At 37.3% G+C, this 25,680-nt stretch overlaps 1 long non-coding RNA gene across 1 annotated transcript; it reads right to left on the bottom strand.

Moving 5' to 3' along the window:
* LOC106038809 (uncharacterized) lies at nt 1-20,253 on the bottom strand. Its single transcript, XR_001208837.3, has 3 exons — nt 19,751-20,253; nt 19,575-19,665; nt 1-611 (listed from the first exon to the last, which is right to left on the bottom strand). It is a non-coding gene; the product is annotated as an uncharacterized lncRNA (long non-coding RNA).
* Nucleotides 20,254-25,680: the final 5,427 nt, after the last annotated feature.

The raw sequence follows: 25,680 nt of genomic DNA, 5'->3' as shown, positions 1-25,680 counted from the left end.
CCCAGAAGTCCACTGCTAGGTGGAAGTGCTTGTCCCTCCCCAGGCTTACATTTGAAACAGTTCCGCCATAGGCATGAACTTAATAAATGACAAAGAGAGTATCTAATTAACATTCCCATGAATCATGAGGAACCTATCTTAGCTGGATTTCAAAAGGCTTCTAGAAAGAAGGATTTTTCTTAGTATGTTCATCTTTATTATAATTACAACTATATTATAATTATATTATAATTTTCTGGTTGAAATCTGGCTTTTTCAGACACAATCCTAAATGATGGCGAAGGGATGCACTGCACTCTGCCACACCAGAAAGAGAAGCTTCTTAAGAAGAGCCACCAGCTATTAAGCTATTAGCTGATCAGCTTTTAATTCTACATGAATAATGTCCATTGAAATGTGGATTGTCCAAATATTTCCTAAGCCTTTCGATCACTTGACATTAAGGTGAATTTAGCCAATTTACTAGTGAGAGATTTAGTTTCACAGCTGACATTTTTCAGCCCTTGCTTGTCGGCTTGTTTGCCTGCAGGATGTGGAGGTGGACGTTTGTGGAGCCTGGACTTCATTTGCACAGCATCCAGTAAAACAAAACCTTCAGCAAGCAATAAACACTGAAAAAAAAAAAAAAAAAGGAAGGGTAAGTGTCAGGCTGTGTTGCTGAGTAACAACATTTATAGCCACATAAAAAACAGAGCACATTCACAAAGAATCTCTTTGGAGGTGGAGAATCACAAGAAAACCTTCTGTCATCTCTGGCCATTAGAAAAGCAATTGATTCTCAGGCTTCAACATTTCAAAAAGCACATGCATCTTGTGGGAATGGACACTATGATTCCTGATTCAGCTTGACTTTGCTGAGTAGCAACACTGATAGCTTAGAACAAAGGAAAAATGAGAGAATATTTAAATCAAGAAGGGCCCAGTGAGGCATGTAATTGGGAGAAAAACCTCTCGTGATTGTCCATTGTATCTGTGGCAGGAAAGGGCATTGCTTTAATGATTTACATGAATGAGAAAAGACAACTTCATAATTGCCAGAACGTTGTCACAAGAAAAAGCTGAAAAGAAATTGCAAGGAAAGCACGAGTCAACTCTGAAATATAAAATGGAAGCCCATTCCTAACTGATTTATTGGAATATAAAAAGAAATGTGGGAAATAATTTACAGAAAATTTAAGATGTTCACGGTTGTTTATTAAAAATAAACACACCAGCCTATACACACGTTCACGGTTCATTCTAGGATCTGACTTGTGGAGTAGATCTTCAAACACTGCCAGAGCACAGCAGCAATTTCAGAGTCAGGGGAAGGTGAGGCACTTTTTTGTTGGTTAAGAACTTCAAAAACTGGTATGAGTTTTTAAGCGACTGAAATAGACTGTTTTATAGGCTTATTTTTTAGTTGTCATAGCACAGCAAGAGAATTAGTGACTGCTTATCAGAATTAAATTAGGTGGGATATAGTAATCTTGCTCACAGACATTGTGTGTGACCAAAAATTGCTCCTTCCATCATCACTCAGAGCAGCTCGAACTCAGTATGTAAACAAAGGCTCAGTGCATTTCTTAGTACGTTCAGGTTTGCTGAACAGCCTCACAGGCAAGGAAAAGTAATTTCATGAGAATACCTGCATAAGAATTAGTCACAAATTTTTAAACGTCTTGCAAAAAATTTCCTGCACCCACGGTGTTCTGACATGGAAGTAGTGGGATGTTTTAGACTGGTCTAAGTACTTTCTGTACCACCTTACTCTTTTTTTAAAGGGCAGAGACTAGTACCAGCACTAACAACAGGTCTATTCAGACAACATGTCCAGATCTGATCAGCTGCTAATAAATACATTGTCACCTAGCAGAGGTGACATATTATGAGCTGCAGTTGCTCCCCAGTCACTATGTGCATGGTTTGGAATTAGACCCTCTGCTGTACCATAACTAACTACACAGACAAAATGCCAGTCATTTTAACTTATGTTTTTGAGTCAACAGAAATGGCAAATGTTTTTCGCCAATAAAACTATTTTTCAGAGGTGGAGACTGGCTATAGTAGGGGTTCTCTCCTACACTTTACATAAAACTAAATCCACTAGCCATGTGGTCCCCTGTACCTCTTGGAGGGAGGGTGACATACTTGCGACATTCTCTGAATCTACTGGAAGAGCTGAGTGGTGAGGAAGCAAGGCACTCTAAGACACCCTAGACCAGAAAGCGCTCAAGGATTCACGTTCTCTATAGTCCTGAAGACTGGTGCAGGTTTTCTTCAAGGTCCTCTGAAAATCTGAGTGAGGAGAGTGGGAGAAAAGGAGGAATTAGCCTCGTCTCTGGAATTACTCACTCATTTTCAGAAGCAAGTGAGCAACAGTGAGGACAGCAGTTCCAAGCAATAATATTTCAGGATAGATATAGCCCCAAGCTGCACTGTCATTCACAATGTGTACATAATATTTGGGCATCTGTTGGTAAGAGGAGACAAGTTCTGAAAAGTCTAAACCAGGCAGTCCAGCCCCACAGGCAACTCAAGCTGGCCAAACACCACTGCTCCTGTCCTGGCTGAACTTGCTGTCTCCTGGGACCCTGGAAAGGAAGTGAAGGAATTGAAGGAGAACCCTTCATTGAAGCAGTGACTGGGATATACCTATCCTTTTGCAAAGATGATGAGGAGGAACCTTGCAGAGTACTTTTCAGTGACCCCAAACCATTCTGCTGGCCTAGACATGACTGTGAAACAGATTTCAGCAATCAATTCTGCTTTAGTTTTCCCATAGTACAGTGCAAAACATTATGTATAGCCCTTATCATTATAAAATTGCAAGAAACATTGAAATTACAAGGATAGATTTCAAGCCACTGCTATTTTACAAAAACATGTATTAATCACTGTGTCTGATGATCCCCTTCAGCACCATGGAAAGCCCTAACAAATAGCAGTTGCAAGCTAAAGAATCTGGAACATACATGTTAAGTAATATAGGCAGTTCAGAAATCTAGGTTCTTTTAAAGCTACAGAAGATGCCTAAAACCTTCAGGGTGAGATATGAAAGCGGCACCAAAAGAGGCCATGGCAGTTACAGAAAAACATTGTTGCTATGTATAACAACAGGACTTAAATTTATACCTTGAAGCTGTCTAATTGACTATGCATAATATCCATCTATATGCCAATTGTTTGCCTGCACTGTCCCTAGTAACAAATAACTCCTCTGATATGCAGTAATAATCCGCATATTGCTGTTGCAAACAGATACACCCAGATTAATGTGGAACATCAGACTTTACTTTTATATTGCACAAACCTCTTGCCTGTTTCCTGGAGGGAGCTATTTCTGGTTGTTAGAAACACTTTTTAATGGGACCATACAGAACTGGACATTATCCTCTTGTTTTGCAGCAGGTGTTCTGGACTTAACAGCAAGAAATTCTGCAGTTAACCCTGAGGCTTATCAGTTTGGAATGACAAAAAGAAACGCTGTGTGTTTTGCTTGGTTATAAGATGTTCATAGGCCACCACTATGATGTTGTGGTGAAAATTTTTTTTTAAAAAAGGGGAAATACAATTATGGAATGCATCAAGTGAAGTATTTCCACTACTTCATAGGCAACTTCTGCTCAAGATAGATGAACCTAGACAAGAACAGTGGCAGAAGTGGATTTGTGGGATAATCAAGAGAATGTAGAGGCTTTTTAACAGAAGAGAGCCAGAAAATATTTGCTTATTAAATCCAAAGAACATCATCTCAAGCACTAATAGGTATAAAGTGTTTGTTAATAAACACAGGCTGGAAATAGAGATTTACAACAAAACACTGTTAGTAAGAGCTGTGAGAACAAAGATAGCATTGGATATAGATATAAAATATACATATAAAAATTTGATCTGTTTAGGAAGTGACTTTATAACTTCAAAAAGATCCCTTTAAGTCCTACAGCTACCACATTATAGTAGAAAAATTATCTTACTTAAACATCCTGTTCAAGACAATGGAACTTAGCTTAAAATAATTAACATTTTAAACATCCTGGGGAACTTCTGTATCTATACTGGCATTTTCATGAAAGCCAAAGCTTTTAACCTGGTGTACAAGCAACATTTGCACATAGAGCACAAAGCTACCAAAGAGGACAAACAAAAAAGAGAGATTCAGATACTACTGTTGGCAGTATGGTCAGAGGTCCTTCTCAGTGCAAGCTGCAGTCATAAGCACATAAACCCTGCAAAAGGAGTGCTCCCTCAGAGAAGGGCAAGCCCTTGCCATGGATGTTCTCCTTCTGACAGAGACAGAATAAAGGGCTGCATGAGCCTTTTCATGAAGAACTGTAGAGTTTGGGTGTTTTGCTATGAAAAGGTTTCCTCACAAAATTAGCAAGAGGTATTATGCTTGACAAAGTGCAGACTACTCTATAAAACCAGTCTCCAGGGTTTTCAAATTCTAATTCATGGTATCACAGTCCTGTAGTGCGTGAGAGGTGAGATCCTCGCATTGTTACTCCATCTTTCAAGTTCTTCCACAACTGAAAGATTAAAAAGCCACAAGGAATCCCTTCACCTCAAATGAACTGCTCACCTATATTGAATCTAAGAATATTTCCAAGAAATCTTTTATGGAATTAACACCTAGAAGCAGAAAAAGACATTTATTTTCCACAAGGTTAGTAGCTGGCTGACTGCCATGCTGTCAATCACACACCAGTTGAGAGTAAATCTTAAAAAAATCTCATCCTCTATATCACTTCTGTCAAAAGTATTCTATCATGGACCTATTCTGCAGTTATGAAAATACGCCAAGAGCAATGAAAAACAGGTGCTCAAGATCTGGTTTTCCATACACGAAACAAGTACACAGAAAACCTTCTTACAACCCTGACATCTCTGCAGAACTGCAGATTCTTGGCTTCTTCCAGAAATTTTCTGTTTGGAAACAAATCCACGTCTTTGCCTAATAAATCTGAAAAGAAATGGAAGAGTTAAATGAATACCGAAGCACTTTTCTGAAGTTCTTTCTTTGCCTGGATACAGCATTTCTTGTAGCTAATACATTTGCTTTACTTCATACACTCCTCAGTATTGTTCTATGTGGAGTAACAGGTATACACTTATTTCTGAGATATGTGGCTTCTGAGAAGTGAACAAAATTTTCTTGAAAGGAAGAAAAAATAGAGAATGAAAGAGTTTCATCAGTGTTACTTTTACTGCCTATTTTATCATTTGCTTGGAGTAGAATGTATTCATAGAACCTAGAGAAGACACCCAGAAAAGGGATTCGCTTGTATTATTTATGTTTAGATATCCTTATGTTGATATGCTCATGTGTTGCTAGCACATAAGCCCTGAGCAGAACAAGAGCCAATAGCGAGCTCTGCAGGGGCAATAAAAAACTTCCCAGGTATCCTTGAAGATGCAAAAAAGATTGCTCACATTGTGAACAAGTTTGACAGCAGAGATAAAACAGTAGCAGGGAACCTGTGGTCTATGCTAATGATATGTCAAAAAGTAGTGTAAAGTTTTCCCTGCAGGTGGCCAGGCATATGAAACATTATAAATTAGCAAAAGAAAGAAGTCTGATCTGAGTCTTCTCTTCATCTCTGTCTTAACGTTTCTTGTAGAATTAATTTTCCACAAGGAAAACTGTGTGGAGACAAAGACAGACTGGCATACCTTAAAGACTTTTTGACACCTTTCTATAAATCTGCTCTCTATGCAAGAAATATTCCCTATTACAAACCTGACTAGCTTCTTTATGTCACTAATATTCTGGTATTCTAGCTGATTCCTTAATTAACTGACTTTTAAATCCAGCTTTTAAAGCAAACTAGTCAAGTATGAAGGTATTGGAAGGGGTTTTTTCTTCCAAGAGAGAAAGAGAGAGTGAGAGAGAGAGAGAGAGAGAGAGAGAGAGATTCCAATAATTATACCTTCTTGCAACCCCTGACCAAGCATGCATTTTTAGTATTATTCTCTGTGCATCTCATGGGTTATCTAAAGATGTTACTTTAGGTCAAGTTGAAAATAAAACAGCTCTTTTCGAAAAAGTTTTAAATGGTGCTGCATGCTCTGAAAAAACATGACAACTTTTTCCTTTCCCCTCAGTTTCAGAGCTACTGAGATGTAATTATTGATTGATCTCTTTCTCTGGACTTTAATAGACTTTAAGTTTTATTAAACTTGGCTCTGTTTTGTGCCTGGAAGAATAGCTCTTAGAATAATTTCCAAATGCTTTTCACTCTAAAACATGCTCTGATTAATTGCTAGTCCCTTTACATAATTTGCTGGACTGTATTTTTTTTTCACGACAATTAAATTTTCTTTAAATTGATGGATGTTAATATATCTCACAGCCCTGAAAATTTCTGTTATGGTGGTTTTATCTAAATGAAATCCAGCTTCATTTCAGTAACATTTGCTAAGTGGTGTAATGCTTTAATTTTTTTGCATTGGGATTATAGATTTATCTTCTTTACATGCTTAGAACTATTCTGTAACATTTCTACCTAATGTTCAGTTTATGGCTGGGAACACTGAGCTTCTGGAATGTCTCTTACATATTAACATAAAATATGAGAAATTAAATCCCATAACATATGTAATTGCTACTTATGTAAAAAGCAAGATGGTTATTTAATTTTTATACTTGTAAACACATATTTGCTAAATTAAATACTCTCTAAGTATGCCTCTCTAAGACTTGTTGGCTAGAGTCACCTCAGCCTTCTAAATGAAAAATAGAAATGCTACCTGCAATCTTAGACTGATCCAATAAGTTTAAATTTAAAGCTGGGCAGTTTCTCTCTAGCTCTAATACAGTTGCCATTGGAGAGAAAAAAAAAAAAAAAAAGCCAAATTCTCTGATGTCTTCATTATTTCAAAAGTGGGAAACAAGTGGTGAACATTTTTGTGGACTCTAGGAAATGGGGTGGGCAATCCAACAGAGAAATATGCAGGTCACTGCACTGAGGTAGCCCAGAAAACATACCTCTGATTTCACCCATCTGTAATAGCCATCTGAGTCCACATGTACTCCAACACTCTGCACCTGGGAAGACTTACTCATTCAAGAGCAACTTTAGGCCTGAGTGTATTCTATGCACTTGTGTGGTTTCTAGATCCTTCAGGATCCAGATCTTCCTATATTTTCCCAGTCCTGGGAACCAGAGGCAGAAATAACCTCAATGGTTAGGGGGAAGAGGCTACACAGGAGCGTCCTCTTCATCTTCCTGAGTCTGAACACAGGCAATTATCTCCATTACAGGACATGATGGAGGAGCTGAAAAGAAATTGTGGTGCTGTGCTGCAGCTATTAAGCATGTGAATTGCCACTGATTCAGGGTAAGAATCAAGAAACAGGGGCGAAAGTCCCCTTTGCCTTCATAAAATGCTTTCCTCAAAACATCAGTGTTTGATTGGAGTCCAGAGCTGAGAGATTTACTCTGTACCCAGAGTGGTCTAATTACCTTATGGACGTGGTTTTGCATATCCTGCCATTCAGACTGATTCTCCACAGTGGCAGAATCGCTCTTCACAGCCCTTTATCCACAATTAATCTAAAGTCCAGCTAAATCTTCCAAGGCTAACAGCAGATAGGAGCCCCTGAAGTCATGGGCAATACCCGCTGAGTGCCACTAAGTGCTAAAAACAAAGAACAAAAATGGTCTGTTCCCCACTGTAAATCGGAGCAAGGAAAATAATACAAAGAATACAAATACTCATCTGAAATCACTTATTCACATAATTGCTCATTCTTGGAGGCCACAGAGACTACAGGAGCAAGGTACTTGTACATTCAAATCCACCATCTTCCCCCTGTCTTCTGTAGTTTGCAGGCTGGAAGCTTTGTGTGCAAATTATGTGAGCAAGCAGAGCTGGACAGCTGGTGAGCTGCCACATCCCTGCAGAGAGCTGATGTTCTCCTCATCTCTACACCCGGGATGGGTAGCGCTTGCTGTGACACAGCACAGCTATCAAACAGCGTTCATGCAGGGGAAAGGCAGAACAGACACAGTATATGTTACTACTAAGTGTCCATAACTGAACTGGAAAAATATTCTGTTTTGCAGAATAAAACTTATTCAGTGTTGGTGGAGATGCTGTCAAAATTGCACAAGAGTTTCTCTGAGCACTCAGGAAAAAGAAAAAAAAAAAAGAAAAAGAAAAGAATGTTTACTATCTTGACTCACTTTTTGGAAAATTTGGAGTCTAAACAAACACCAAAAAAAAAAAAGATTTTTTTTTTTAATTAAAAAAGAAAAATTATGACAGTTCTTACATACCCTTAAGGGTCACCTTAATAGCTTAAGGTCAGCTGTGTGAGAGGAGTTACCCAAAGCAAAACACCACCTGTAATAGTTAAAAGGGGGGTGAGTCACTGTGAATTCCCCAGACATTTCTGCATGGCTAAGTCAGTCACAGACACTGGTCTACCTGGCACTTTGCTGAGTCAGAGCCACTTGTTCTAAAACTAGAAATGTCAGTGGATAGCATGCTAACATCTTTTTTAATCCAACTGTAGGCCTTGACAGCTTGTGTCCTTCACTTGTCTGTTCTGGTATTTCTGCTCCAGTTCTACTTGAAGACTAGGATAAGCTGATCTTAGGGTTACAGGCAATTATATGCTATCCAATGTCTGAGCACTGGTGTAGCAACAAGAATTTTAGATACCCAAGAAGTGCTAAGTGAGTGCACTTGTCCTGTCTGTAGTATTGTGCTGCCTTTCTGGGATGTCCCTGCAATCTCTAGAAAAGAGTTTGTGCTTGTAGCACCCCTTCCTGCTTATGGCTAATCTATGTCTAAAGGAGGAATCATGAAAGTTCACCTTTTCCCATTATATTTATGCATGCAATTTTTACAGTTCCATCCTGTTGGTACATGTCCGCTACAGAAGCAGTCCTTCCAGTCACTTCTGCTTGCAGAAGTCTGATATGAGAGGAAAACAACAACAACAAATCTATGATATAAACCAACAGGCATAGTGGCTATCTCTGGTTGCTCCCTTTCCTCTCATGTTCACAGGGCATCTTCACAGAGCATGGAAAACCAGCTGTGTGTATTCACAGAAAAACCTCTGCACTTAAATGCCCTGCTAAATCTGAGCCTTGACAAGTGTCCTCAGACTCCCTGTACTTGCCTCCCAAGTGTATATGTTTACATTCAAAAGCGCAGATGTAATAACAGCCAAATTTGTCTTGTTCCACTCTCTTAGATGCCTTAGCCTTAGTAATGCTAAAAGCTATTTACAACTCTGTAACCTTTTACCTAAGCCATTGAGGCAGTATTTCCAGAGACTGTGTCCAGACTTTTCCCTTATTATTCTCAGCCTATTGTACTCTTACTGTTGCTTTCATATTCTTTTCCTTGCAAATCCCATTAGTGGTTTTATGGTAGGTTCTCATCTGCAAGTACCATGGGCACCACTGGCATGGGAATCACCTCTCTCCTTGCCCTCTTCCTTTCATTATATTTTTTAGATTTTTATATTAGACAGATCAAAAGCATAGTGCACCTTGAAGCAGTTAATAGCCATAACAATCCTCAATACATATTAACCAATAATGTATATGCGCAGACATATAACAACCAATAAGTGTGGAACACTGGCACCTAATTAGCATAATCCAATCAGCACTAATAACATCATCATTGTAAATAACTGTGAAGGAGTTTGTGTGGGTCCCAATTAAAAATTATATACACAGCATTGGAGACAAGTGTCAAAAACTCATCAAAATCATCATCATCATTTCTGCCTGCTGCACTGGAGAGAGGATATTCATTTGGGACCCTGTCCTATTGTTCCCAGCTGGACACTAGGGAGAGTTTTCCCTTTCCCTTTTTTTTTCCCCTCTTTCTCTTCTTTTGCTTTGAATGTCCCCAAAAGTAACATTCACCAGAAGATATATCAACTGGGGATCTCACTCATAAACCTTTTTTCAAAGGAACCCTTTATGCAAAGATCTCTAATGCTACTCCCAGGTACTATAAGTAGCATAGGCAGTGGGTTTCTTGTTCTTTAGCAGCAGTGATATCTTTGTACACATGCAGATGTGTATAACTTCATAGGTGTTTATTCATGCTTCCAGACACATTATGCAAAGTGGCAAAAGAAAATCATAATACTCTTATGGGGTCCTCATTTGTTTCACAGTATTGATGTTTCAAGAAGAAATCCTTCTCTGACCTACTTTGCCTTTCCTACCATATCTTCCTCTGTTCCTTTTAACTGTATCTTAGCCTTGTAAAGCAGTTGACACCAAATGGCTATGCAAAGCTTTTTTGTCTGCCTTGATACACTTGTGAAAGTGAGTACAACATGATTTCCTATCATTCCCCACAGCCACATAACCCCCTCTCTGCCCTGAAAAAAATAACCAACTTTACTCAGTCTAGTTTCTGTCTTCAAAGTTAGGATTTTGCTGAGGGTTACACAACAAAACACTGAACAAGTACTTGCTTAACGTTGACTGGAAAGAGCACATTCAAGACCAGTATGTCAAATGCAATTCAAAGTGTGGGGCGATGCCCGTGGTCAACCTCTGTTGAATTACTACTCCTAACAATAGAACATTGCTACGATGGAAATTCTCAAGGCTTCTTTACAGTGGGCTTTTTGTTTCAGGCTAGGTCACCTTGACTGTGGATTTAAAACAGACGCAAGTTACAGCCGATGTCAGACTGAGCATCTCCTAGTCCTTTCTCTCTGCCTGTCACCTGTGCTCAACTGACACCAGAGCACAGAAACATGGAAATAAATGGACTCAATATATGAAACATTTCATCTCGTTGTGTATTGTACAGTCTTCATTATGAACAAAACTACTGCAGGTCAACATACATAAGAGACAAATTTTAAGGCTCAAAACTGGGCTGAAACCACAGTGAGGACTCTGCCAACATGGAGTCAGTACCAGGAATAATGAGAACTCCTTAATTTATCAACAATATTTCTGAAAATCACAGGAGCAATCTGCTATATGCACCTGAAAACGGTCATTAATGCATCCTACCTACAAGCTTTTTTTCCTCAAATGCTCTTTTAACATATTTTGGTTGTAAATGAAGTGGACTCTGTTGGCCTAAAAGTCTAGTAATGTCTTCTGCTTGGATGCTTTTGCAGTTCTGCTCTCCCAGTTGAGAAAGAACATTGCTTCCTCTGCTACTCTAGGAAAAGCTAATGCAATGGTCACAAAAGTGGTACTGTTTGGTTAAATAGTCACAAAGGAATCAACTGTCTATAGGGTCTTTCAGAAAATACCAACTGAAAAACAGAGCAGTGGACAGGATTTCCACTTGAAAGTTTCCACTTAATTTAGCAGATCCTGAAGTAGCCAGTCATATATGAAGCAAACATGCATTATTTATATTTTCTGTGTGGTTTCTTTGGGCAAAAACAAAGAGTCCAGACACTTGCTGCACGTAAATGAAGTGTGCTTCATTTTAGATGCCTATAGAGGAGAGGCAATTTTAGGTTAGATTTCTGCAAGAACCCTCTCTGTGTGAAACGCCATATTGTAATGCATCCCTTCCTGCCCCCTGCAGCATTTCATAAAGACTTCTCTGCAGGAAACTATATGTTTCAGCTGTCATGTTCCAAAACCTCAGTGGCTATATATTTTAACTTGATCATGATATACTCATTCTTAATCTTTCCTTTCAATAAAGCATGTTTCCTTATTCTCATAGCTAAAAATAAGATTTCTAAGTATAATGTTTCACAAATGAAAGAAATAACATTATAACTACAATCATATTATGAAAATCATTGTATCATTTGTTTCCTAAAGGGATTGAAAACCAAACCCAATATCACGATATAGAAGGCAGTTTCACAGAAAAAAATACTCCCCAAACTGTTCATAGTACCTTCTATTGGTTACCAATATAGTTAAACTTGATGCCAAATGCATTGCTATCCAGTAACAAAAATTCAGGTATATGTCTATATTAAATTAAACTATAAATTTTGATTCCTTTACCAGATGAACTTCTCTGAATGCTCCCTATAATTAACAATGCCAAGATGCAAGTGGCTTTTTTAAAAGCCTTGTCTTTCTCATTCCTGTTCCATAGTCTGAAATCTTACTCATCAGCTTTTCACTATTTCACCTTCATCCCATAAATCAAATATGAGTACCTAAAAAATATTCATCTCACCGATAATGCTCTGAATTGGTCAATGATCCTTGCTTATGCAGAGGAGATGGATTATTGCACTTCTGATTAAACGATGGTCCTAGAGAGACACAGTTATGGCATGCTACACTTCCTCTGATGCAGCACGTTGGAAGTGCAAGATAGGACTACATGTTTATGTCAGACTATTCTGAGGGCTGTGAGACTCAATTTAAAGTAAACTTGACATTAAAAATAAAAATGAAAAAAAAAAAACCACCCTCTAGCATCTTCAACATTTCAGCATATCTTTTGTAACAATGTTCTTCTCATGAAAATGCGTGGATAAAGAGCAGAGATAATCCTTTGTAAGAACTTGGCTTTCAAAAAAATTTCTGGTCACATTCTCTTGGTCTTTTTTTTTTTTTCCTTCCTTTTTTTTTTTAACTTCTTTTTTCTATGCTTTTTTCTCAGTTTGTGCAATTCACATTTATTTAAATTTATTTAAATTCACATTTATTTAAAGTGATATTCTACAGAATAACAGTCTGCATGGAAGTCCAGATAGCAGACTGTGGTGCATTTTCACCCACATTTTCAGGTGTTCTAATGTGTCTTTGTGAAAATTTTTCCCAAATTCATCAAACTCAGAGGACTTCTTTACAAGAGAGTACTATAATTACAAGTTACTTGAGAACATCAGTTATTTTCGTTTCATGTGTGGAGAACAGTTTATTACCCATCTTCATTCTTAGCACATTTACTTAATTTGCTGAGGCAAACCAGCCAAGTGTAAAATCAAATTATTTAAGGAAGATTATAGGATAATGAGGTAGTCAGCATTAGTATAATAATTATTGTAATGTGCAGAATACTGCATATTTTGCAATTTATTGCAGAAAATATGCCAATATGCTAGTAAGTAAACCGACTAAAGTTTTCTAGTGGCAGAAATATACTGCTCTCTCTCCCTCTCTCTTTCTTAAGTAACTTTTCTTTTTAAGCCTTATTCAGAGATGGAAAGCTCCAATAATTGATTGCATCAAAAGACATTGATTTACAGACAAAGTCTGAGTGACTATCTCTTATGATTCATTCTGAGCTGGGTAAAAATCTACAGAAGTCAATGGAAACAATTCCCACTGCTTTTAGTATGCTTTTGATTATTACCTGTAGATCTCAATAGATCTAGAGTGTGATATTGTAACCCTCCAAGGCATCACTAAGCCATCATCATCAGAATTAAGTGAAAAGCTAAGTTTTGAAACTTTGTTCCAATAAAATGTTAGATTGAGAACATTTATTGTACTACATAATGATTTTCTTACCCCAACTGCCTGTTACATATGACAAGAGCTCACTAAAGAATGGGCAGGGACCATATCACAGAAACCAGATTACCTGTGTAAATAATTGTGTCTCTCTGTGGGACAGTGTCACTGAAAAGACCATCTCCAAATTGCTCATAGGAGAACAGTGAATAAAATTAAATATGTATGAGGATTTAAAACAAAACTCTAATTTAAGTTGACCTTGTTAAGCTGAATACATGTAAAATAATCCTGGATAAGTGTTACAAATTCTCTTCTTGCACAGATGTTTTCTTTTTCTAATTGACTGATGTGTCACTTTCAATTTTTCTGTTTCAAAAGGAAGCAAAAGAAGCACACAAGAAAAAAAAATCCCACTAATTACATCAAGACAAAATTCCTATTACTATTGATTCCCCTAGAGGTATCAAGAAAGGTCTCTATCATTGCTTGCAGAAGTGCATTGGGATGTACATGTTAATATTCACCCAGTTCCAATTAGGAGATTTCAATATAGAGAAATTTTCAGTTCGATGTTAAAGTCGTATGAAAGTTACTCTTTCCTTCTCCTGGAGCCCAGGAGAAGAGCTATAGCAAAAGGGTTGTTTTCCAGTTGTGGATGCCTTTGTTAGTGGAATTGTTCAGAGAAAACCATCCACTTTCCAAACTTCTCTGTTTTTAGTACTAATCAGAAAACTTGTACATTGTCATGGTTTCAGCTGCACACAACATCCTTCTGTTTTCAGTTAATTGATCCCTGTGTCCACATAAACATGACCAGGCTGATGTGCTTTCCATCTTTTTACTACTTATCACTGGGATAATTTTCTTAATTTTGTACAGAAAACTGAAACAAATGTTAAATTTATTTTTTCCTAAAGTGTGCATTAAGGCTTCAGGAAATGTTATTGAATAATTATGTTTTAGTCATGGATTTAATGAATATTTATTAGTGTTTCTGATGCCTCTTCGAATACTATATTTAAATTAGAAAGCCTTCTCTCCACAGTACAATACTGATTTTAACCATATCTATTCTGTGCTGTAAAATAATCAGAAATTGTATCATCATTACCAGATAAATCTCACAGACTTCACTGGGACTTAGTCACAGGATTAAAGCTTTCCTGAGAGGGACAGAATTACTTGTGTGAAAATACTTTGCACTTTGAGGTTAAGGCTTTATTTTCTGATCCCACAGATGAAAAGATCGGTTTGTTACTATATAATCCTAATGTAATGACCCTCACACAGTTTCGTCCCTTGAGAAAATGTTGAGAACCTGAGAAATATTTGACCTGATGAGATTTTTTTAAGATGGAGAGTATGTGAGCTGATCCTCTTTATCATTATCCCTTATTGAAAATAACTTATAAATATGAACAGATTATTACATGCACACCATATACCCATTTTATGCATACACACTTATTTTCATACATATTTTGCATATATGTATATATATTTTCATATAGATGTACACAGATCCATTTTCCACGCCCTTCTTTGATTGTCTCATTTGTATAGCTGGAATTTTCTTTTACGTGCTTCACAGACCTAAACTACTGAGAAATTTCCCTCTTTTTCTTCTCAATACTGAAAGAAAAGTCTATGCTGAAATAGGTAGAACAGTACCTTCACCATCAACTCCTTTGATTTCAGGGTCCTGGTCTCCTCGACCCTGTTTTTTTGCAGCAGGCAAAGCACACAAAAATGCTCTAAGTTTTCTCATGCTCTATAGAAAATAAATCAAAAAATGAGGGCTAGATGCAGTGTAAGAGCAACATAGAAACTATGTAAGTCTATCAGAAGCACCATTCTTGCCACATAGCACAGAGCAATTAGGGGATGAGGGATGGTAAGAACCAACAGTGAATTTTAATAACATGCCCTGATTCATTGGGCTACAGAAGATGTAAAATACATTGCCTGGACAGTCAATAAGTAGAGCTAGACAGAGTACCACACAAAGCTAATTTCTAAATAGAATTTTAAGTAATCACTGTTTATCATTTTGCCAGCCATAGACTCTAATGTCTTTGGGGCCTGTCTGGAACAACCAGAGGGATCAATCAACAGCCATTCATTAAAAATTATCTTCCTTCTTTTTATAAATAAAATTTGCACAGATGATTCACAAGTCACAAAAAAACAGTAAATATCAGAAATTAGGTGCTGTCTTTGCTCATTCCAGATCTTCCCAAATAATGGTCTCGCTCTTTCTTGTCCTCATCTGCTTCCTGTTTGTTTGTTTGTTGGTTTGAAGGCTGTACACTCAGTGTTTGACCTCCCAACTACTGCTTGACTAAACAAATCAGAAAACTCTACTGGCAGGAAACTTGAATCTATCAAAATATGCATCAGTTCAACCTGTAAGTCAGCAAATAGGTTTCCTGTGATTTCAGAAAGAGTTCGGTTAGTCCACCATGTTGCTGTCATTATGTGGCACTTCCCCTGTACACTTGCAATCGCAAAGCAGTTAAACACTACCTTAGCTGATCAGCTGTCCATGCACATTACAAATCTGGATACATACTACTGAAATAATTCATTGATTCATTTTTTCCAAACCAGCAGCAAACATGAAACAAAGAGAAATTAAATTACGTATTTCTATTGACTGTAACATATAAAAGAGATGCCTAACTGAAAATTCTTTGTGGAAGACACAGAAGTCTCCAAGAAAATACATAAAAACACCCATTCAATAATAACCAATTCAACAAAACTTTACTGTGCTCCTAATTATGTAATTCATTGGACTGGAAAAATAAAAGATCATGAATGTTACCCAGAAGTGTAATTCTGATGTACACAGATGTTTCCACTAAAACTCCTCCTTAGTCCAATGCCAGGAATTAGACTGGTGCAGAGAAATTAAAGTGATGTATATAAGTAGAACATCCCTCCTGAAAGAAGAAACAGGATCACCCCAGTGAGACTGTTGCAACATCATCTATATTGGACCATAACGATATACTACACCAACTAAAATTAGATCCTTTGTTGGTTTTTTTTCTATGCGTGAAAATAAAATAAATAAATTAACAACACTTGAAATTGCTAATGTCATCACAAGTGGGTGCAGACTTTCTTGCATAAAAACGTTCCTATTTTCTAGCATAAAATTAAATATCTTTCTGTGCAGAAAAATAGTTATTTACCTTAAAAGAAATATTGGTGAGCTGCTGTGATGAAAGATTCTCCGTATGATACACATCTGCAGTACAATGAACACGAAAGCACCAAACTACTGACATTGAACTTTAGATCAAAGTATGGATGACCTGTTCCCTCAGAGATTATTTTTATCAAGGATAACACAGAACTTCAGAAAGCCTTGCAGAACATATGAGAACAGATGTATTTTATAGTGAACCAAGAACAGTTTATACATCAGAAGGCAAACCAAAAATGATTACTGTTTTTCAGGGAGGAAAGGGAACACAGGGAAGAGGAAATCCTTCTTCCCTTCCCCAATTAAAAGCATTTGTTAGCGTCACTGGATGTGGGGAAAAAAAAAAAATAAAAGTCCTTTAGTCTCAATAGGAAATCACGACATTTTAAAACAGGTCCAGTGGAATTAAGCAAAATACATATTCTACAAATAAACAAATTCAAAGGTATGTCGAGCGGTTGTTTTCCTTCTCTCTCAGCTAGGTTATTTTGCAGCCAGGCTGAGGAATAGGTGATTACCATTTCTTAAAACACTTGAAAGCTAAGAGGAAATGAAACCACTCTAAAACAATTATAAAGTAATAGTAAAAGGAAATAGGGGAAACCCAGTTAACTGCATCCAAGAATAATGACAATGATATTGGTAGTTTGCTGTATCCATTTCAGATTTCAGTATTTTGTTATTACTGCTCCCCAAAATACATCATTTGAGCATTTGAACAGAAATTCTGCAGCCAGAGGACATTAAAAATTGTCTACACTACTCATGTAGTTTTCTCCACAGTTGTTTATCTTCAAAATCATTCACCATTTTAGAATTTGATCTTGTCAGATAACAGAGCCAAACACTAGAGTCAACTGCTCTTTGGAAACCCCAAGACACTCAGAATTTGCAATATTTCTTCTAAAGTCATGAGGCAGCATCAAGAAGTCCTGCACTTTTTCAGGAGAGTGACGGTACCCCTTGAGATTCTTTACAATCACCAAAGAATTTAGTGCAGTTTTTGCAAGAGTAAAATGCAATACACCAATGCTTTGTCCAATTTTCCTCTCTGCAAATTATTTCTCTTTAGTCTTTTTAGATGTTTCAGTCCTTGTTCTAAGATGTTCTGTAACACAATCGCTGTGCCCCTCAGAAGAAGAAACATCAGTACATGGGTAAGTAGCACGTTTCTCTCATGTAAGGGACATTGACATTCCATTGAATGGAAGACTCAATGAAAAAATGAAATGTTTTTATTTTAAGCAATATAGTCTCACTTGATACTCAGACACTCAATTCATCAGCAAGTCATTAGCTCAAATCTGTATACAGCTTAGGTAGAGTAGCTACAAGGATGTGTTGAAAAGGAAAGAAACTATGTAAGCAGGTTGATGAGGTGCTTGGTATCACTTTGCTTCTGTTGGCAAGTACAAGCATAGCCCATTTCTAAGTACACTTGTGCCTAGAGTGTGTATTTTTCTAAGTAGGTTACATGTTAAATGGTATGGGTATGCTACTACAGATTTCCAGTACCCATTGTACGCTATGTTTGTACTTTCTTTCCAGTGTCACAGTAACCTGACAAAAAGCTGAGCAAGCTGACCTCATTTTACTGCATGTGAAAGACCTATCAGAAGTACTTCTGACTGCTTAATTTATTCCCCGTGAGGATGTGGAAGAAACTCGGTAGTATTTTTTTGTTCACTGCATCTATCTTATTTTCTTCTTGTAAGCAGCATATGAAAAGGGAAAGAAAGGGTTTCTGTTCTAGACTGAGTAGATAGAATAGGAGATGAATAGGTTTCAGCTACTGGAAAATACAAAGTTTTGCAAATTCATTTAAAAATTGATGTCCTTTTCTGAAGATATTAGTGTCTTAAGGGGTAAATGTTATCCCATATATAAAGGCATCAATAGTGGATTGTCCCAAAATTAAATTTGTTTCATCAAAAAAAAACAACAACAACAAAAAAAAACCTGAGAAATATCCAGTTTGGGACAAGCCAAATTTATTTTTCCTCATCTTTTTCTTATGGCCATTATATAAAAACATTTATTTTCCTCCAGTTCCAGCCTTCATGAAGACCAACAAAAAAAGCATCAATTAGAAAAATTTAGAAAATGTTAATGTGGGAAGGAGGAGTTCTAGTAAATAAACTACAAGAGTGAGAGGTGAGAGATTCAAGTTCACTTTCAGATCAGCTACTGACATCCTGAATAGCTTTGGACAGCTCAAGTGGATTGACATTTTTGAATTTGGCTGCCCATAGTTGTGCATTACATTCACAGTTCCACCACAGTTAATACTTCTGCATGTCTAATGGTCATTGCATTTTGACACCTCAAATACACAATTAAAAGTCTAAAGTTTAAGTACCTCCACTTGAAAAATAACTCTTCAATATTAGTGTCTGAGCTTTCATGCTGATCATGTAGTAGACGATAAAAGATATGTTGTGTTGGCTGAGAAACTGATGGATTAGTGATGATAATGATAGCAATGATGACAAAAAGATGAAAACCCTAAAATAAAATAATGTACAAAACATCAGTGTTATGGCAAACATCATGCTGAGGCCCTGAGGAAAGATCATTCCATTTGACACAGCATTAATGTGGCCATTAGAATGGTAATTTAAATTGTTTGTAATACAATATCTTATGCAAAGAGTATTTCAATGTGGAAAAAAATACACCAACAGACAGAATACTGTTAGATGAACAACTGCCACTTAGTCATATTTGGAAAGAAACAAAAAAGATGTACATACATGCATGTATGCAGAAATCCACATGTACACAAAAAAACAAGGCTAAACACTTACCCCAGAATTGCCTAAAATTTTCTAACTTCTGCAGGGCCTAGGTTGCATACTGATGACCTTACACCACACCTGAATTCTTACATACCAGAGCATGCCCCATAGAAAATGACATACTTGAGGAAACACTTAAACAATCTTATTTTCTCATGTTGCCATTGCCTAAGAAGCACTTTGTGGTCTCACCTGGGTTGTTCAGAAGGTGCATTAGCCATGTCCAGTGAATATACAGCAAGGGTTGAACAGTCCAGGTTTCATGGCTGTTGTGATGGCGGACCTTTAGGGCATAACAAAAGAGAATCATAAGCACTGCAATAGATCTGTAAATAAATTTCAGAGCGATTCCTCATGGTAGTTCTTACCTAAAGAGCCATTTCAGGTTTTCCTGTGTCATTTCAACTTAGTGATGAAGCCTGAAGTTTAAGCAACCTTGCTGACTATAGTGAAGGTCACAAGCTGAAGTGGTCTTTTCAGTAGGAGCAGCAAGAGAGAAGATGGAAAACAATGTAAAGATAAAACAAAGTATCATTTATTTCTTTAATAACTGGGTATGATTTTGGAAAGAAAAATCATACATGAAAGATAAAACGTCCACCTTACTGACAGACTCCTATGCACCAGTTTCTCCTATTTCAACGTTATTTGCTATAACTACATTTATTGTGCCTGTTTCTCCATCCTGACCACTTGCCTCCTTACACAGTGCTGGACACTGTACTAAAATAATTACAAGCAGCTGCAGCCCTGATCTAAGTAGGTAAGAGATAGAAGTGGAGCTCAGTATGATGAAAACAAATGTTATGCTTGACAAAATCACTCTGTTATCAAAGACAGTATGAGCTAATATAGAAGCAGATAAAGGTATAGCCCAGGTAAAGCTGAGATGAAGAGATTGTATAGGAAAGAATGGTTGGAACAAACTGCCGGTCCACACAAGGCAGGGACAGTCCCAATTGGACTGATTTTTTTTTCATTATTTTTTCATAAAAAATGTTTGTGGGTTTTTGTTTGCGTTTGTTTGTTTGTTTACTAACTAGACCAAGAACGCAACTCCTCATACATTTTCTGGGTTTCGACAAAAAATGTTGATATCAACCACGCTCTAACTCAGACTTATGGCATCAGTAAGAAAAATATGGATAATGAACATTGTAATTCAAATAGATATCATACAGATTTGTAATGCTGACTAGATAAAAAAGATGGTTAGAAGAAAGGTTTAGAAATATATATGCTGTATAAATAATCAGGGAACTGTCTTCTGCCTTCTTCTACCAGGACATCTCACCCAAGAGATAATGGAAATCACAGAGACGTTCTGTCCTGGCAAATTTCATTTGTAAAATGACAGTGTAATATAGGTGTGTTGCCATCTATGATTTAGAGAAACTCTGGAGCCATCCCCAAATTACAGTGGAGACTGAACCACCATAGCACCATCTGCAATCATGAACACACATGGGGACCTCACCTACCTTTGCACGTCTGACCTCTCTTTCAGTTTTCCAAGCAGAATTCAGGCTAAGCAGAGCTGACTTAACCAATTTGTTCAGAAAACTTTAATGAAATTATATCTTTGAAATCAAAATATCTCTCCTTTTCCATTAAAAGAAATCATGGAGAAGTTTCTATGATCTTCAAGCAATTACCCACCAATACTGCTACCTGCAGAAAGTAAATTGCTTGATTAGTTTCTGGTTTGAAAAGGCAGCCACTGGGTCATGCTGTCTCTGTAGCAGGTAACAGAGATGCTCTGCTTGCAGGCATCAATGTTTGTGTATAATAATAAACGAAAGAAATCAAAGCTAGGCAAAATTCCATTTCTACTGTCATGAAGTTACAGATACAGAGACCCTGAGTTACACAGAACATAAGATAGAATTTGTCTTTACATCTGTCTTTCTGCAATACACTGCTAATGCACTCAGATTTGGTCCAGCTATTGCTCAGCTTTCTGCTTTCACCTGTATTTACTGGCACATTGGTATATGCACTTTGAGTCCCTGCATTTTTTGAAATCTTTTATTCTTCACTCTTTTTAAATCTGTCTGTTTATTCTTGGCCTCCCTGGCTATCATTTCCAAACACCACTTCTTCAGCCTGTATCTACTTGAAAGTCATCCTTTCTGATGCCTTTTTCAGCTTCTCCACTGTGAACTCTAATTTCTTTTTCAGATCAGTACAACTTCCACACTTATTTCTCAAACAGGCATATTGCAGAGTGCTGCTAATATATCTACGGCCTCCTTTTGCTTCCATTTCTCCTTTCAAAACACTGCAGTTCTGGCAGGCTGTGTAGATAATATTTTGTCCTTTCCCTAGACCAGGGTTCTGTTGTCCCCATTCCCAGAGTAATTTAGAGATCCCACACACTGGCTGAGCACTCCTTCATAGATAACAGCTTTCCCTCTTCCTAACCATACTTTGGAGTCCAGCAATAGAAATGTGTGCCACTCTTATTTCTTGTAGCCAAATTCTTAATGTTCCCTTCCAAATGTTGAGAAACATTGATAGGGATATAAGCACAGACTTATCAGAGCTGAATCTGGGTCTCTGTCAATATCTTTTATTAAAAGACCTGATTTATTCTGTCACTTATGTACTAATGCTTACTGCATGGCACTAATTATGCATAAATTTAAGGATGAATGTTAGAAAAAAAAGACCCAAAAGCATTATATCGGGTAAGTCTGTTCTCTGATCAGTGCAGGGCCTCTCCCTGTAGCTCAGTATCAAAATACTCACTGTAAAGTTTTAAACAGTTCAGAAAGTGTGAATCGTGTCCTTTATTTCTTAAGAGTCTCATCTTCAAGCAGTTACTATAATTAATAATTTGCCTGAAATTCTACTGAAGTGTTTTTGGTTTTGTTATTGTTGTTTGTTTTTAATGATTACATTCTCCTCCATTCATTTAGACAATACATTCATGTTTATGTGTACCAGGCTGGTTGGCATTGCACAGAGATATGCAAAAATGTTAGGGAAGGAAAATGTCTCTTCTGGTGAATGAAGCTAAACTCAACCAAGCGAGTAAATAGAGCACAAGCCTGATTCAAATATGATCTGCAAAGTCTCTCCTCCATTTGACTGTGGTAAGATCCTATGTAGATTAAGCTTCTTATGGCAAATTAGGGTACAACCATAGTTCCTATTTCCTGGAGATATTCATAGAATCACAGAATCGTCTAGGTTGGAAGAGACCTCCAAGATCACCTAGTCCAACCTCTGACCTAAATTCATAGTCAGATTATGTATAATTGCCTTTTTAATATATTTTTTTTTCTGTATGTCAGCTCTGCTTGTCCTTTGATCTTTTTCTGTAATAGGTCCACAGGCTTCTACTGTATCTACAAACCTCTTCATTGCTGAGCAACATAGGTGGTACTGCCTGTGTTGGTCTATGGTAGGATGTTTCAGTATTTACACCTCAGACTTTCCATTTCTTCTCCTTTTAACTATTATTCACCATTAAATCGTCAGCTATTGTGAAATCTAGGTCTACTTTAGCATAATTGCCTTCCAGGTACTGTTATTTCACTGTGCTTCCTAATACTTTTCAGTGAGTACATTTTCCAAGAAGTATGCACCTCCATTTGCCACTTCTATTTCTGTACAAGCCTTTACATAATTGCTCTAACTTGAAAAGCATTTTTACATTAGGCATATCTATGAATATAATTAACCCTTAAAGGAAAAGACAAATGAGCATGTCTATAAATGAACATGTAGGAATATGTCAACCCAGTTCCTAGGTCCACAACCTAGATTGGAGTAGCCCAGGGTGCATGCAAGGCATAGCACAGGCACAGTGGAAGGAGGAGCCATGAAATACATGTGTGTCTCATCTTCACACTAATTAAACAGAGTTAATTAATTAAAATTAATTCTCTGTCTAGAAGGTAGCTGGTTCAGTGTTTACTGAGGAAGCTCTAGATTACACTGAGAACCTTAGCACAGTTGTAGCTTGTGGCCCTAAGGAAACAGAGGAGACATTTGCACTTAGTGAATAACCTTCTATGCTGAAATATTTGTTACCACCTGCTTTTTCTGAGTCTTGCTGGGTTTCACAGGACAAGATAATTTATGGTGGTATGAATGGTACAAATTTTTACATTGTGGTTTCACATTCTATGAGGAAATGCAGTAGAAGAGAACCACCAGAGACTGTAAACAACTGTAAAAAGCAGTTGGGATGCCATTATAAAAACAAAATAGGTAAAGTAACTGAAATGACATACCCTGGAGGCTACGTCCTTATGGCAAGATGTACAGGTCAGTCTCACTAAGCTGAGTGTCATCACCCACAAGACTGATCCAAAGGACAAGGAAGATGCCGCTGAGTGGGAAATGTTTCAAACTGGGAAGCCAAGGGCAAAAACATGCAAAGATGGTGAATGGACTCAGAAGGCAAAGCTTTCAAGTGTTCATTTAAACAGCCCTGGATGAAGAAAGGTGCACCAGTAAATAGACAGCTACAGGACAATGACTTATCTCTTCTTGGCCGTGAACTCATGTCAGCACATCAGTGTGAGAGCACAGACAAATTCAAACACTGCAGTTCATTGCTGGTTAAAGTCACAGACTGGCTGAAAGCATTTGATACAAATGTATACACAAGTGATTACCTCGAAGTGCTTCACATGCTAAGATTACCTGATAGCTTATCTCCCAGTAAAGTATTAGTTTTTCCCTATTCTAAGCTGAGTTTGTTTACTGAGTTTCAAAATACCTATTTATTTATTTTTTCCATCAATTTCTGTCTTCTTTTTCCTCAGCCAAAACTACCTGTGGTCTAGTTACACCTATTGAAGGCCCAATTGATTTGCTACTTCGCTATGTCAAACATGTTCCATTAAAAGATTTTTGTGCGTTACATTTTACTAATGACACTTCCAGTGAGTAGCTGCCAAAACAACTTCAGCAGTTTAAACAATTAAGAACATGAGTAAAGGCAATTCTATTGCATTACTCCTCACGCTACTCTGGGTAGCTAATCACCAATAAAAAGCGGTCCTTCGCAGCACAGTTCAGGTCTCTGTTTTAGAAATGCAGATAAAATGGAAAAAGTGTGTTAATCTCGTATGGTACTGAGCCAGTCCAGGAGCTCCATAGCAACCCTTTTCCTAGGTCCTGTGCAGGGAAGAACGACCTGTTTAGCATGAGTCTTTACGAAGGATCAAGTTCACCTCTAGCTGTCTGCAATGTACAGGAGCCAAAATTCTATGTTCCATACTTTCCAAAAGCAGCAGCTCTAAATATGCTGTTGGACTAGTCCATTGTTGCTTATATGTTTGTTTGTTTATTGAACATTTATGGCTTGTGTTATAGAGGATGTTATGTTAATTGATGTCATTGTCAGTTCTGGTATTAGAATTGAAAATTCTGTTATATACTAAACCAGCTTAGAAAAGAGAGTTACTGGCTTCCCAAGAAGGATAACTAATGGCATAAAATCAGCTAAAAGACAGGCTGCCTTGCACTGGGAGTTGTTTTAGTTATACTGATGGCAAAGAATCGAGAATCAGAAGAGACAGATATATAGAAACAGTTATTCAGTTGATACCAAGTAAATCTGCTGCACTTACCTCTGTAGAACACAAAATATTTTCCTGGAGAACTTAACACATTTAATATGAAACTACCATAATTCTCATGTTCTACACGATTCTCTGCAGCATGCTCGTGGAACAGGATGGCTTTCAAATTCTCAGTTAATTCCTTGTCTGTGTGCTGTTAATGACTCCACACTTCTTTCCCTCCTGCCAAAAGAAAAATATATTAACTTTTACTTATATATTAACTTATTATTCATATTAGTTCAATATCCTATAGTGATTCTGCCCAAAGACAGGATAATCTGCAAAAGTTTTAAACCTGAAGTGTAACAATGGGTATAAATTGGCCATCTCCATCTGTCTGCCTTAATCTCCCAATTGAATTGGAGACAGATACACATCATTAGTCTCCCTTTATAGCTCATAATCACTCAGGATTGGGCAAATAAAACCATTTCCAAACTTGATCATAAAAAATATCCAATGAGTTCTGATCCTGTGAGGACACCTAGTGAGCAATTCCATGCAGAAACAAAAGAGTAACTTCCTACAGCACATGATACGAGCACACATTCTCAGCAAATCTTTTATTGCAGACAGATATTATAATTACTATTTGTATTACAGCAGCTTCTAGAGCCAGGCAGTAGTTGCGACAGGCTCCCTCTATGCTTTTCTATAATCATACAGAAAAGAGAAAGCTATGTCCTGAAGGCTTACAGATAAAGGAAAAAGAA

The sequence above is a fragment of the Anser cygnoides genome, chromosome 5, assembly GCF_040182565.1.
Source record: "Anser cygnoides isolate HZ-2024a breed goose chromosome 5, Taihu_goose_T2T_genome, whole genome shotgun sequence".
NCBI lineage: Eukaryota > Metazoa > Chordata > Aves > Anseriformes > Anatidae > Anser > Anser cygnoides.
This window is presented reverse-complemented; position numbering and strand designations above follow the sequence as displayed.